Source organism: Ascaphus truei, chromosome 7, assembly GCF_040206685.1.
Source record: "Ascaphus truei isolate aAscTru1 chromosome 7, aAscTru1.hap1, whole genome shotgun sequence".
Lineage (NCBI taxonomy): Eukaryota > Metazoa > Chordata > Amphibia > Anura > Ascaphidae > Ascaphus > Ascaphus truei.
Window position 1 is genome coordinate 47,800,206 of NC_134489.1, and position 12,819 is coordinate 47,813,024.

Genomic DNA, 12,819 nt, shown 5'->3' on the forward strand with positions numbered 1-12,819 from the left:
TGGTCTAGCCGGACATCAGGCTCTTCTCTGTCCCAACAAGTTGGGAAAAGCCACTCCTCAGTAGGATCCAGGACAGTCACACTGGGAAAACTTTCTTCTTCTCCCTCGGGCCTATCTACAAGGCTTCTACTTCCACTGGGTAGCCCGGTGTAATTCACCCCGTGTACCGGCAAATCATGCCTGCTCGCCAGAGAGAATTAAACGACTACTGGTAACTTTGGCCCCCGAACTCCTGCAAACAAAATAATTGCATTTCCACCTAAATATCCCACCTAAAACTGAAACACAATAAATCCCGCAGTTCTAGGTCTAAGGGAACATGAAATAGAAAAAAACAGGATAACTTTATTTTCCAGCATGTATAATCCCTCGTCCCTGGCTTATGGAGCTACCAGGGACCCCACGGATTCAGGGGTAACTAGAGGGCTTAACCTTTATTCTATAGCCTGGTTACCCCCTACCATCACACCTCCCCCTCAAGATGAAGGGTCTGGGGCAGTCACCTCATCCGGTGGCTCTGCAGACCTGGATATCCTGGAGGTCTTCTGGTCACTGGGGATGTCCTGTCGGGAGAGTCCATCAGCATTGCCATGCTCACTGCCCTTGTGCTGGATAGTAAAGTCATATTCCTGCCGGGCAAGGCTCCAGTGCAGAAGTTTGCCATTCTCCCCCGACACCCTCTATAATCAGCTTGGGGGATTGTGATCAGTGATCACTGTAAAAGCTCTATCATACAGGTAGGGCTGGAGCTTCTTCAGTGTCCATACTATTTCTAGGCACTCTTTCTCGATGGTGGCATACGCCACCTCCCGAGGGAACAGCTTGTGGCTCAGGTAGACAATTGGGTGCTCTCCCCCATCCTTGCCTACCTGACTTAGTACAGCACCGACACCATAGTCTGAGGCATGGGTCTGCACCACAAACCACTTGCTGTAGTCAGGGGCTGCCAGGATGGGAGTGCTAGCCAGGGCAGACTTCAGAGCCTGGAATGCCTCCTCACAAGCTGGAGACCAGGTAACCAGAACCGAGCAATTCTTCTGGGTCTGGTCAGTCAGGGGTGTGGCCAGGGTGCTGTACTGGGAGACAAGCTTCCTATAGTAGCCAGCAGTGCCTAAGAAAAGCCATAATCTGCTTCTTTGTTTGGGGCACTGGCCACTTGATCATTTCCTCTACCTTAGCCGACTCCAGCTTGAGATGCCCCCTCCTACTCTGTGCCGAATGTACAGTACCTCTGCCATCCCGACTAGACACTTAGATGGTTTGAGTGTCAGTCCTGCTTCTCCTATCATTTTCAGCACCGCTGCTACATGCACTAAATGGGATTTCCAGGAATTGCTAAATACAGCTATGTCATCCAGGTATGCCCTTGCGATAAAACCTGCATCCCTTCCAGCAACTTATTGACCAGGCGTTGGAAGGTAGCCGGGGCATTCTTCATCCCGAATGGCATAACTAGAAATTCATATAAGCCACTTGGAGTGAGGAAAGCTGACTTCTCCTGCGTCTCTTGGGTCAGTGGGATTTGCCAGTACCTCCTGGAAAAATCCATGGTAGTACCTTGCACCCGCAAGCTCATCTAGCAGCTCGACAAAGTGGGGCATGGGATAGGCATCCGACACCATCTGAGCGTTGAGCTGCCGGTAGTCTACACAGAACCGAGTGATCCCATCTTTTTAGGTACTAGGACTACCGGTGAAGCCCAAGGACTCTGAGATGGAGGGCAAGATATTCCGCATTCATGGGCTCCCCCAAGTCATTATGTCAGAATGAGGTTCATAATTTATCTCAAAATTCTGGCGGGCCTTCTGCAAACAACTAGGGATCTCCCTTCACTTTTCTTCCAGCTATCATCTTCAGACTAATGGTCGCCCCTGAGGTGGGGGGTACTGTGAGGATTGGACCTCGGTCCCACCCCCGTGACGCGTCCCGTGATGCATTGGGTGACGCCCCTCGCGTTTGCACTGCACATGAGCGCCACAGTACTCCTGCTGCCACCGGATATAGGCTCCGCCCCCACACCGCCTCCCATGACACAACAGAGGACGCACCTGTCTCCAATACACGGCGGCGTCGCATGACCAGAAACACTCGAGGGGTTAATTCTAACTCCCTTCATTTCTCCACAGCTGGGATACACTCCGCCCCTGGCTATCAGTACACAGTCTATGTGTGATGACTCATTGCCTGCAGCCTTCCCATTGGCTCCCTGTGCTTTATATGCTCAGCCAGCCCCTAGGCAAATTGGCTTAGCATAAACTTGTGTTTATCTACTTGTGCTTGCCTCCTGCTGCCCTGGCGTTGCTCTGTGTATTCTGCTTGATATCTTGTACCTTTGACTTCAGCTTTAACCCGGACCCCTACCCTCTCTGACCCCTGGATCTTGGCTACAACCATTCTGACCTTTCTACTTTTGGACCCCGGCTATGCATAACGACCATCCGACTTCTCCAATCCTAGACGACGGCGAGTATTACGACTATCCTGAACTCTCCTACCCTGACCCAGCTACATGACTACGACTCTGCTATCCGGACACGGTTGCGCGGTTGTTGGTCTGTGTATTCTACATCCCCACCTCAGTCCTGCAGTGCCGTCCGTGGTGAGCACTTGTTACACAGCAGAGTGTAAAGCTTTAAAAGTGAGGAAGATTGAGTGTGTAATACGGGATTTGATAGAAAGCCAGGGGAGGGATTTCAGCAGGGGAGATGCTGAGACAGATTAAGGGAAAAAGTAGAGTGATTCTGGCAGCAGCATTTAGGATAGATTTTAGGTAAGAGGCAGGAAGGCCGGACAGCAGGAGGTTACAGTAATCGAGAAGGGAGAGAATGAGTGCCTGTGTCGGAGTTTTAGCAGTAGAGCAACAGAAGAAAAGGCGTATCTTTGTTATATTGCGGAGGAAAAAACAACAGGTTTTAGCTACCTGTTAAATGTGAGAGAATGGGAGGGAGGAGTCGAGTGTGACCACTAGGCAGCGTGCTTCTGCTACTGGGTGTATGATAGAGAACAAATAAATCTGGCGCCTATGTGGACTCAATGATACAAATCCCACAAAATTGAAATATTAAAATAAATATACAACCATATAATGATGCTGACCACAGGGTCCTTGGAAAATCCAATGATGATGGTATTGTTAGGTTACCATGTGCATTAAAAACAAAAGAAAAACATACATAGTGCAACGCTGTTTAGTAAAATACCTATGCTAATAGGGAAAAAAAATAACAACCACAATATATAATATATCTACACAAACTAAACTAACTAAATTTCGTAGAAGCCTTAAAGATAAATCAGGTGATTAATTAACTGAATAAAAAACACATTTATTAAAATAAACAATTAGATCAATGGCAACTTATTCCAAACAAAATTCCTACTAATCCTTCAGCTAGATAGAAAGTGGTAGTAGGCAGTGAATAGTGTTTGAGAGCATCCCCTCTCATTCGTGGCATGTCTACTGCAAGGCAACTGATGTCATCAGGCAATCCGCGGGTCCCCACGCAGATGTCACTCCCAGTTTGGTTACCAGATCAGTGGTCTTCCCTCTCGGGCTGGAGCGGGTGTCGGCAGCCACCGGAATACCTTCGTTCTCAGTGTTTGATTCACTGCCAGTACTCAAATCTCGCGGGATTCGGGTGACGACAAAGCGGAAGAGCCGGTACCGGTCTGGAACTAATACAAAGCTTCCCAGCTTATTGCAAAGTTGTGCATAGATAGAACGAGAGCTGCAGAGGGAAAGTAGGATAACCCTATGCGTTTCGAAAGTCAGTCTTTCTTCATCAGGGGTGTGAAGTACTTCCAACAGTAATGTGGGAGGAGGAAGTAGGGTCAGGTTTGGGAGGAAATATAAAGAGCTTCATTTTTGACATGTTAAGTTTAAGTCGGCGGAGGGCCATCCAGGATATAGCGGAGAGACATTCAGAAACTTTGGTCTGTACAGCAGGTGTAAGTTCAGGGGTTGAAAAGTAAATTTGTGTGTCATCAGCATAGAGGTGATATTTGAACCCAAGATATGTGATTTGGTCACCTAGAGAGAGTGTGTAAACAGAAACGAGAAGAAGTCCCAGGATGGAGCCCTGGGGTACCCCCACAGAGAGATCGACAGAGGAGGAGGAGGTGTTAGCAAAAGAGACACTGAAAGTACGATGGGAGAGGTAGGAGGAGATCCAGGCTAGAGCTTTGTTACGAATACCATGAGTATGGAGAATGTGAAGGAGAAGAGGGTGGTCCACAGTATCAAATGTGCAGAGAGGTTGAGTAATATGAGCAGAGTATAATGACATTTGTCGTTGGCAGTATGGAGGTCATTAATTATTTTAGTGAGGGCTGTTTCAGTGGAGTGAGCAGTGCGGAAGCCAGATTGTAGAGGGTCTGGGAGAGAATAGGTGGTGAGAAAAAGAGTAAGGCCTGGTCCCCGCTGGCTACTGCAGCACTCGCTGTGGCGGACGCTGCAGGGACGAGAGCCCTCCCCTCAATGGCGCCGGGCCCGCTGCGAGGGGGGGGCCACAGCGCTGTGGCAAGAGTTGCTCCTGCTCTCAATAGAATTGAGAGCAGGACTCACGACGGAGCACTAAGCCATGCCCCCCGGCAGTTCAGCCAATGAGGGCGAATCTGCCGGGTGACGTCATGGCTGTGCCCCCGTCACTCCGTTGCCACGCCCCCCCCCCCCCCCGGTCTCTCTTCCTGCAGCTCACTGCAGACTGGGGAATCGGCTGCATGCGCCGCAAGTCTCGCGGGCGCGCGTGCAGCAGAGGTACTGGGGCCTCAGCCATAAGGAGAGAATACAAGACTTTCAAGGAGTTTAGAGATAAAAGGCAGGAGGGAGACAGCACAATAGTTAGAAAACAGGTAGGGTCAAGCTTCCTGTTTTTGAGTAATTGTAGGATTTATAGGGCTGTGTTTTAGTGCAGGGATATAGCTGTTGTGAGAGGAAAGGTGGTAAAATTCTGGATGGGAGATACATAAGCCCTGCATTTGCAAATTATAGCTATCCTACTAACGGTTAAAGGCCCAGGGGGGTTTTGCAAATGAAGCCAGGTGTAGATCACATGACCGTGATTAACAGATTGTTAAAAAAAAAAAAAAAAAAAAGGCCAGGCTGGATGAGTTCTCCCTTTCTCTTATTCCAGCTAAGAGAGCTGGATGCCACAGACAGACACTGGCCTGAAGCAGGTTTGTTTATGATACCTGTGTTTTTATTGTTTGGTAAGTGAGGAAGCCACCCAAAGATAGCTAGAGAATTGCTGTCTAGTTAATGCTCAGATAGAGCAAGGATTTATTTTTGATTCTTTTGTTTTGTCTTGATTTTGTCTGCTGGAGTGACAAAGAAAATAAAGCATTTAAACCAGAGCTGGATGGTCCTGTGACTGTGCTTTACCCTAAAAGATAGTGGGGTTAGGAGATCCCAGACAAGAATACTTCAGCCAAAGGGGGTATTTTGTCACATTTGGTGGAGAATGCAGGCAACCACATTATATGTCTGAGGGTATAAAACTACTTCAAACTCACCATGGAGGAAATTGTCACTGCATTGTTCCAGACTGCATCCACATAACATTTGTTGTATACATATGCCACGCTCAATAGCTCTCCTTTTTGACACTAATATACATATATATATATTGTGGGTTCTCAGGGGTTCCCAAAAAAAACTTGCTGGGGTTTTGTGTGTTATAATTTATTTTCAGCTGTCTCAGCTGTTGGAGGTTAGTGGCTCCTCCTTCCCAGGTTTTAAGCCCGCCCCTCCCCACTTCCCAAGTTAGTAGGTCCTTTCCTTCTACTGGATACAGATCCAATGTGGTCTTTCTCCCTCCTAATAGAGGTAAATGAGAATTTTAATCCTAATAGAGATATATTAGTATTTTATCTGGTAGTGTTAGGACTTTACGAACAGGTGTCTGCCTTGTCGTTACTCGCAAGCTTACAATGCTTTGGCCAAAGGGTTAAACTAAATGACCCTTTTTCAAGAGAATATATAAGTATTTTACTGTGTATTTTTGTAATATTGAATGTAGCATTGGGCTTCTCTGTTGCTTATTGAATACATTTGCCACGCTCAATAGCTCTCCTTTTTGACACTTATATACATATATATATTTTGTGGGGGCTCAGGAGGTCCCAAAAAGAGCTTGCTGGGGTTTTGTGTGTTTTGTTAACCTATTCTCGGCTATCTCAGCTGTTGGAGGTTAGTGGCTCCTCCTTCCCAGGTTTTAAGCCCGCCCCTCCCCACTTACCAAGTTAGTAGGTCCTTTCATTCTACTGGATACAGATCCAATGGTGGTCTTTTTGATATATATATATATATATATATATATATATATATATATATATATATATATATATATATATATATTGTGGGGGCTCAGGGGTTCCCAAAAAGAGCTTGCTGGGGTTTTGTGTGTTTTGTTAATAATGATGGTGGTAATAATTTTCCTTTGTGCTATGTGAAGGTGAATGGGAAAATGCCTAGAGCACTGCTTGATTCAGGAAGTATGGTCACCTTAGTAGCAAAGCCTGTAATACCGAACGTGAAAATAGATAATATACAGAAAATGGAAATTATTTGCCTTCATTGTGATACAAGGGAATAGATAGAGATTTCCCCAACTTTCTAGAGTTATTGTCATTAACAGAAAAGGCAGCCCAAGGCTCATTAGAAAAGGGTCAAACTAGTGAGGAACGTGTCTTTCCATTTTCTGAGGTTGATTTAGAGAGTGACCAGGGTTGTAATGGGGAAGAGAAACATAAAAATGACTACCCTTTACCGGTGTTAGTAGCGGACAACCCAGTTGACAGCAGTGAAGAGCCTGGTACTAGCACAGAGAAGGAGGATGATTTGCTGGACTCCACATCCATAGTGTGCGGTTTGCCGGTATTCAACTACTCTGCATCTTTGATCCTATTCTGCTGCACTGACAAATTTCTGTGGGGAAGATCATGTGGTGCACTGCTAGAGAGAGGAGAGGGCTCAAAAAAGGGTGTACCAGAGCCTTTTTCAGAAGAGGAAGGAGGTGTGACTTTGCAAATGGTTGATATAGGAACAAAATATGCTTGTATATAATACATTAAAAATGTCTTTAAAAATTGTGTTTATTTTCTCATAGTACAGAACTGATTTATTAACACACATGTAGGATATTGCTTGAACTGCAGCTTTAAAGGGGCAGTTTCCCCTACTCTACCGAGATGCATGCCTATAAAGGCAGTGCTGGTACGACCCCTTCCAGGGAAACAAAATAGCAGTTATTACATTTTAGATTTAATATAACAAAAAGTGTACAGTGCTTGATACAGAGAAGAGAGGTTGTTATAAAACTTACCACTATATATTTGCAATTATATAAAGTAACACCGCTCATACCAAACTAAATACAATGAGATAAAATGACCCGGTGCATAGGGAAAATGACAGTAGATAAAGACAGATAAAGAGGCCAGAGAGGTCACAGCAGTCCTTTCTACACACACTCACGGTCAAAATTAGAGGGTAATAAGATGTAAATATCCACAGGAATAGCTGAATGAACTAGCAGGTCCATATACCAACAGAGGGATATGAAACCATAATGTACTAGTGTATAAAAACAGAAAAATAATAGGGGCGCGGTGACGTCACAATGCTGACGGCCGCAAGCAAGACAGTGTTTGGAAGCGTGTAGCATCTGGGACACCTTGGGAAACACGGTTGTATTTGGGCTTTCTATATTTATTTATTTTTACTATATACACTGCTGTAATGTTATACCAACTTGGCAGCTGTGTATGTGTTAATTCACCAACACTTATCCATATGTTGGTGAGCGCTGGTACGTTGCCTTTCTGCTCTCTGTTATTCTTGTGGGCAGCCTGTACTGACATTTATCTGTCTACTTGTACACCCTCGCTCTAAGAACACTCATCGTTTGCACTATACTGCCCACTACCGTGTGTCCCACAGTATCTACACGTAACTTACACTGTTAGATAGATATTACACTCAGGGTTTATACCTATGTAGCCAGGTCTCCTCAGCCTGTTAGCACCCCCCTCACCTTGCTGGCGATCGCGGGTGCTGCCGAGTCCAATGGCGGCCCCACCCAGCGATCGCAGGGGAGAGGGCGGTCAGGCCCCGGCTCGGGGGTTGCCGGGGACGCGTGCGGCCGGTTGCCAAGGTCGCACGTGCGTCACAGGGCTCCCGGCGCTCCCGAAGCCGGGCGGTGAGAACGCCGCCATTACACAGTGACTCGCGCATGCGCAGTGATCGCGCATGCGCAGGAAGGTCACTAGAGCTAGGGAGAAGTCGCGTGAGCGTGAGAATAGGCAGGGAAAGGTTGAGGCGGCCATTAGATGTTTGCACATGCGCAGGAGAATCACGCACGCGGCCCCAATGTATTTACAGGCGCCCCAGGACTACAATTCCCATAGGGCCTAGCGAGGGAGGCACCAGGTGCCTCATAGGAGCCAATAGGGCTGCAGGATTGCGTTGGAGAGAAAGATACATTTCGCGGGCTTGTAGCACGCTCGTTAGTTGGAGCAGCGGAGCAGAAGGGGAAGGAAGGATGCAGGGAGCGAGTGAAGCTCCTGCATCGCGTAAGGTCCCTCCTCTCCCAGGTAGGCCCCAACTCCCCACCAGGTTAGTGGATAATTGATAGGGACGGCCCCAGTTAGGGACTCTGCCCTTAGTGAGTGCTGTCTTGTCAGAGTCACGGCTGTCAGTGCTGTGAGGTCTGACAAGCAGGCACAGTGTTTGTGCAGCACGGTTGCTGTACGTACCAAGTAGGTGGCAGTGCGTTACTGCCAGTACTAGTAACAGGTAGTTAAAGTTAGGACCGGGAAGAGCTAGGGGGACGGGATAGGCCAGTTAACCCCTTTGGTCCCAGGTAGGTCCTCACTCCCCAGCTTGTGGTGCTACAGGGACAGGCCCTAGGTTAGGGACCCTGTCACGTAGTGCCAGTGATAGATAGGGACACAGCGGACGCTGCACTTCCTGAAAGGAGACTTGGGCTCAAGTCTGTGCCCAGAGACAGAGACTATCTTCAGGGAGGGATCGCCCCTGGCGGACCCCAAGCAAGGATTCACCGGACCGGATCAGACGGGATCCCAGAGCGACAGATCCTTTGTGACGTTCCTTGCAGGCCCGAGTGCAGGAGCACTCGGCAGGTACTCTATAAGTGCACCAACAGATCATAACATTCTCTTAACACATAGTGGCAGCGCTGATCACGGGACAAAGGGGTTGGGCTGTGGGCACCGTGTGGGGATGTTATAATGTTGTGATGTTATGAGTATGATGTAATAGTTATCCTTTGTTCATTCAGTAAACCTGTTATCCATAATACTGGTGTATGTGGTTTCTGGGTGGGTTCCTATGTTAGGGTCATTCTACATTCCAATAGAATCCTACCTATGTGGAGGCGCTGAAACCAAGATACTTTCCAGAGGATTCACCCCAGGCTCTCACTAGCGGAGGCTCAGGCCTCCTGTGAGCCTGACAAGTATACGCACCACACCTGGTAACACCGTATGTTCTCCGCACCCACATCATATCTGCGATTGGGGGGGGGGGGGGAATACCCGTTACACCTATATATCTATCCAGGTTCTTTACCTTTCAGATCCTGGTACAGATGCTTTCTGACACTTACTCTCAGCTCTGGGGATTTTTAATCCATTATTAGTTTTCACAATAGTATACTGTGTTCACCATTTTTTGGCGTGTTTATTTACATATGATATATTTGCAGACAGTTTAATTAATAAAGGGGAATAAAGCAAAATACCTATATGTTGCCGACAAACAATATTAGATCCTTTCAAAGGGTTCTTGAAGTTAAAGATATGAGAACTCGCGTGTCTTTGATTCATTCTGATTCAGGCATGCTCGAATCCCACGTACAAAGACAACGTTTCCTCTGACACGGAACAGGTAAAAGGGCCATTCTTGTGTGGATGTTTCATATCTTCTACTCATCAATCTTTCATTGGTGTTTTTATGACTGGGAAAGATTGTTTTAAAACACAAATTAATCTGAAAATACTCTCCCTGTAAGCACTCCACTAATGCTCCCCACATCATTGTGATCAAGGGATTTTAGTCTGATGTCTAATTGCCAGAAGGAAACAAATTATCTGAGATTTGCAACACTGACACCCTCATCTTTAATGTCATACAACCACGCTCGTCACAAATCTATATCTTATATGATTGTGTGTTGTATGCAATGTGAATTATAATACATTTTGTGTAACTGTAGTCAATTGGGTCCCTTGGTCACCTTTTGGAGATCTACTTGTCATGAATTTACAACGTCTCTTTGAAAACTGGCCTGACAGAAAAGTAACATCTGCACACTTTTACCAGCCACTTCAATGTAAACATGCTTTGCCCTTTTACTGCTTTATTATGTTATTGCCCCATATAAAATGCATGCTACATGACAAGTCTCTGGTAACCTTTGTTCAAAAGAATGATGTGTTCATTTATTTGAAAAAGAAAGTTAACCCCTTGGTTGCTGTATTGCTCACATAATTTAAGCCATTCATTGCTCTGGACAACCAAGATAAAGATTTTCTTATCACATATTTTCCATAGTAACCTTCCTTATGTCCCTTTATGTGCCAGGGTGGGGCCAGAGTCCATCCAACCTTTTTACACCATGAGAGGGAGAGAGGGGGAGAGAGGGAGAGAGTCTAGTCTGCAACCCCGCCTTTCACCATTATCACCCAGCACTTCCACTGCAGCAAGGGACTCTGGGAAATGACATGCAAATGAACACACAGTGCCACTTTTTGCTTCAAAAACCATTTTTAACATGGTTCCCTATAGGCTTAAGCTTGCTGCATGGTCACAGCTTTGAGCACAGCCAGGGTTAAGGTGCATACCCAGAAAACCCACCCACAGACAGCTTTTTTTTTTTTTTTTGTTTTGAAAATTCTTTTATTATGCAGCGAATCTTTACAACAAGATTATAACAGTACATAAATCATTTTCCAAACGGAAAAAAAAACCGCGACGTTAACAACGGCGCAGTGCATATCCCGCACAACTCACATACATTTTTATTAATGGTTTCCCCAAAAGTTAAAAAACTGTGACGAACACGGCGGTGCAGTGCATTTATACGTATGCACCGCACCGCAGACATGACATATCATACACACATTATCACTAACTTTATTGCACAGAAAAACTTTTGGGGCGGGGGAGTAAGGGGGGGTGGGGAGGGGGGTGTTTAGTCCTCCTCAGGGCCGTCAAAGATGGAATAGTCCTTGAGCAGGCTGTGGAGCAGCCTGCGACAGTCTTGTACCGACATCCTCTTCTTCCCCTTGATCAAACGTTCCCTGGCGAATAGTAAAACGTCCTTGAAACAGCACATTAGACGCCAACCGGCTTCGATTGCGTCCTCTGTGTGTGTTCCTGTGAAAAGTCCGTGGAACACCGAGTAGTACGTGACGCACTTCCTCGGTATACAGTCCTTTAAGTCAGTGTCCAGCACGCGGAGCAAGGCCTCCACAGACAGCTTTTTTTTTTTTTTTTCCTCACGAGAGGGTACTCCCTCTCGCTCATCGGATCCCAGTCCACTTCAGTGGATAGGGAGCTTGCCCTTGGACTGTCCAACCGAAGTCAGACCCGCCCTCAGTGCCCAGTTTCCCTGGAGGTTTCAGCCCGAAAGCCTAGGTCTCCAGGGACATTGATGCCTTCCTCCGTTAGGATTCAGGACATCCGTCTCTTCCTCCCTCTGGCCCGAGGCCCGCAAGGGAGTTCACATCATATCCCCTCTTTCGAGGGTTGTGCGGGTGCACCCCAGCCCCGAAGGGCTGGTTGTTCGAATGCCATCCCCCCTTAGCCCGAAGGCTCAGGGGTTCTGTGGTCCGGGGCCTGGACACCACCTCTCAACGAGCTAGAGGGCCAAATGCTTGCCACAGACCTTTCCTACTGGAGCCCCATGTAGGATAGTACTGCATTTGGTCATAGCTGTGCAGGTCGAGAGGAGCACTCATCTCGCCTTGATCTTAGCCAAAAGGCCGAGGACCTACTCACATACATGTTTCAACCTTGATGGGTATCATCAGTGTGAGGCTGGTCTTCAGTTGTATTTCCATTTGCTATATGCTTTGCTGTGGAGGGTTTTTGTCACTTTTTTTTTTACTCACCATAACTTAACTCAGTATGGTAAACCCCATCCTTATTGCTTCTTTGCATAGCCAGTTAACCAACCCCACACTGATGAGACCCATTAAGGTCGAAACAGCTTTCTGTGGGTGTGTTTTCTGGCTATGCATCTTAAACCTGGCTGTGCTCAAAGCTGTGACCATGCAGCAAGCTTAAGCCTATAGGGAACCATGTTAAAAATGGTTATTGAGGCAAAAAGTGACACTGTGTGCTCATTTGCATGTCATTTCCCAGAATCCCTTGCTGCAGTGGAAGTGATGTATGCTGGGTGATAATGGGGAAAGGCGGGGTTGCAGACCTGCCTAAGACATGCAGATGAGCATACAGCTATATTTGCATATTTGCTTTCCTGTGGAGGGTTTTTGTCACTTTTTTTACTCACCATAACTTAACTCAGTATTAGGGTTATATATATATATATATATATATATATTTTTTTTTTTTTTTTTTTTTATTGAGTCCAATTTGCTTTATTTTGTACACTAACCTCTTGTGTGGAACCGCATCAAAAGCCTTTGCAAAATCTAAGTAGACCAGTGTGTGTGTGTGTGTGTGTGTGTGTGTGTATATATATATATATATATATATATATATATATATATATATATATATATATATATACACACATACACACACACACACACACTGGTCTACTTAGATTTTGC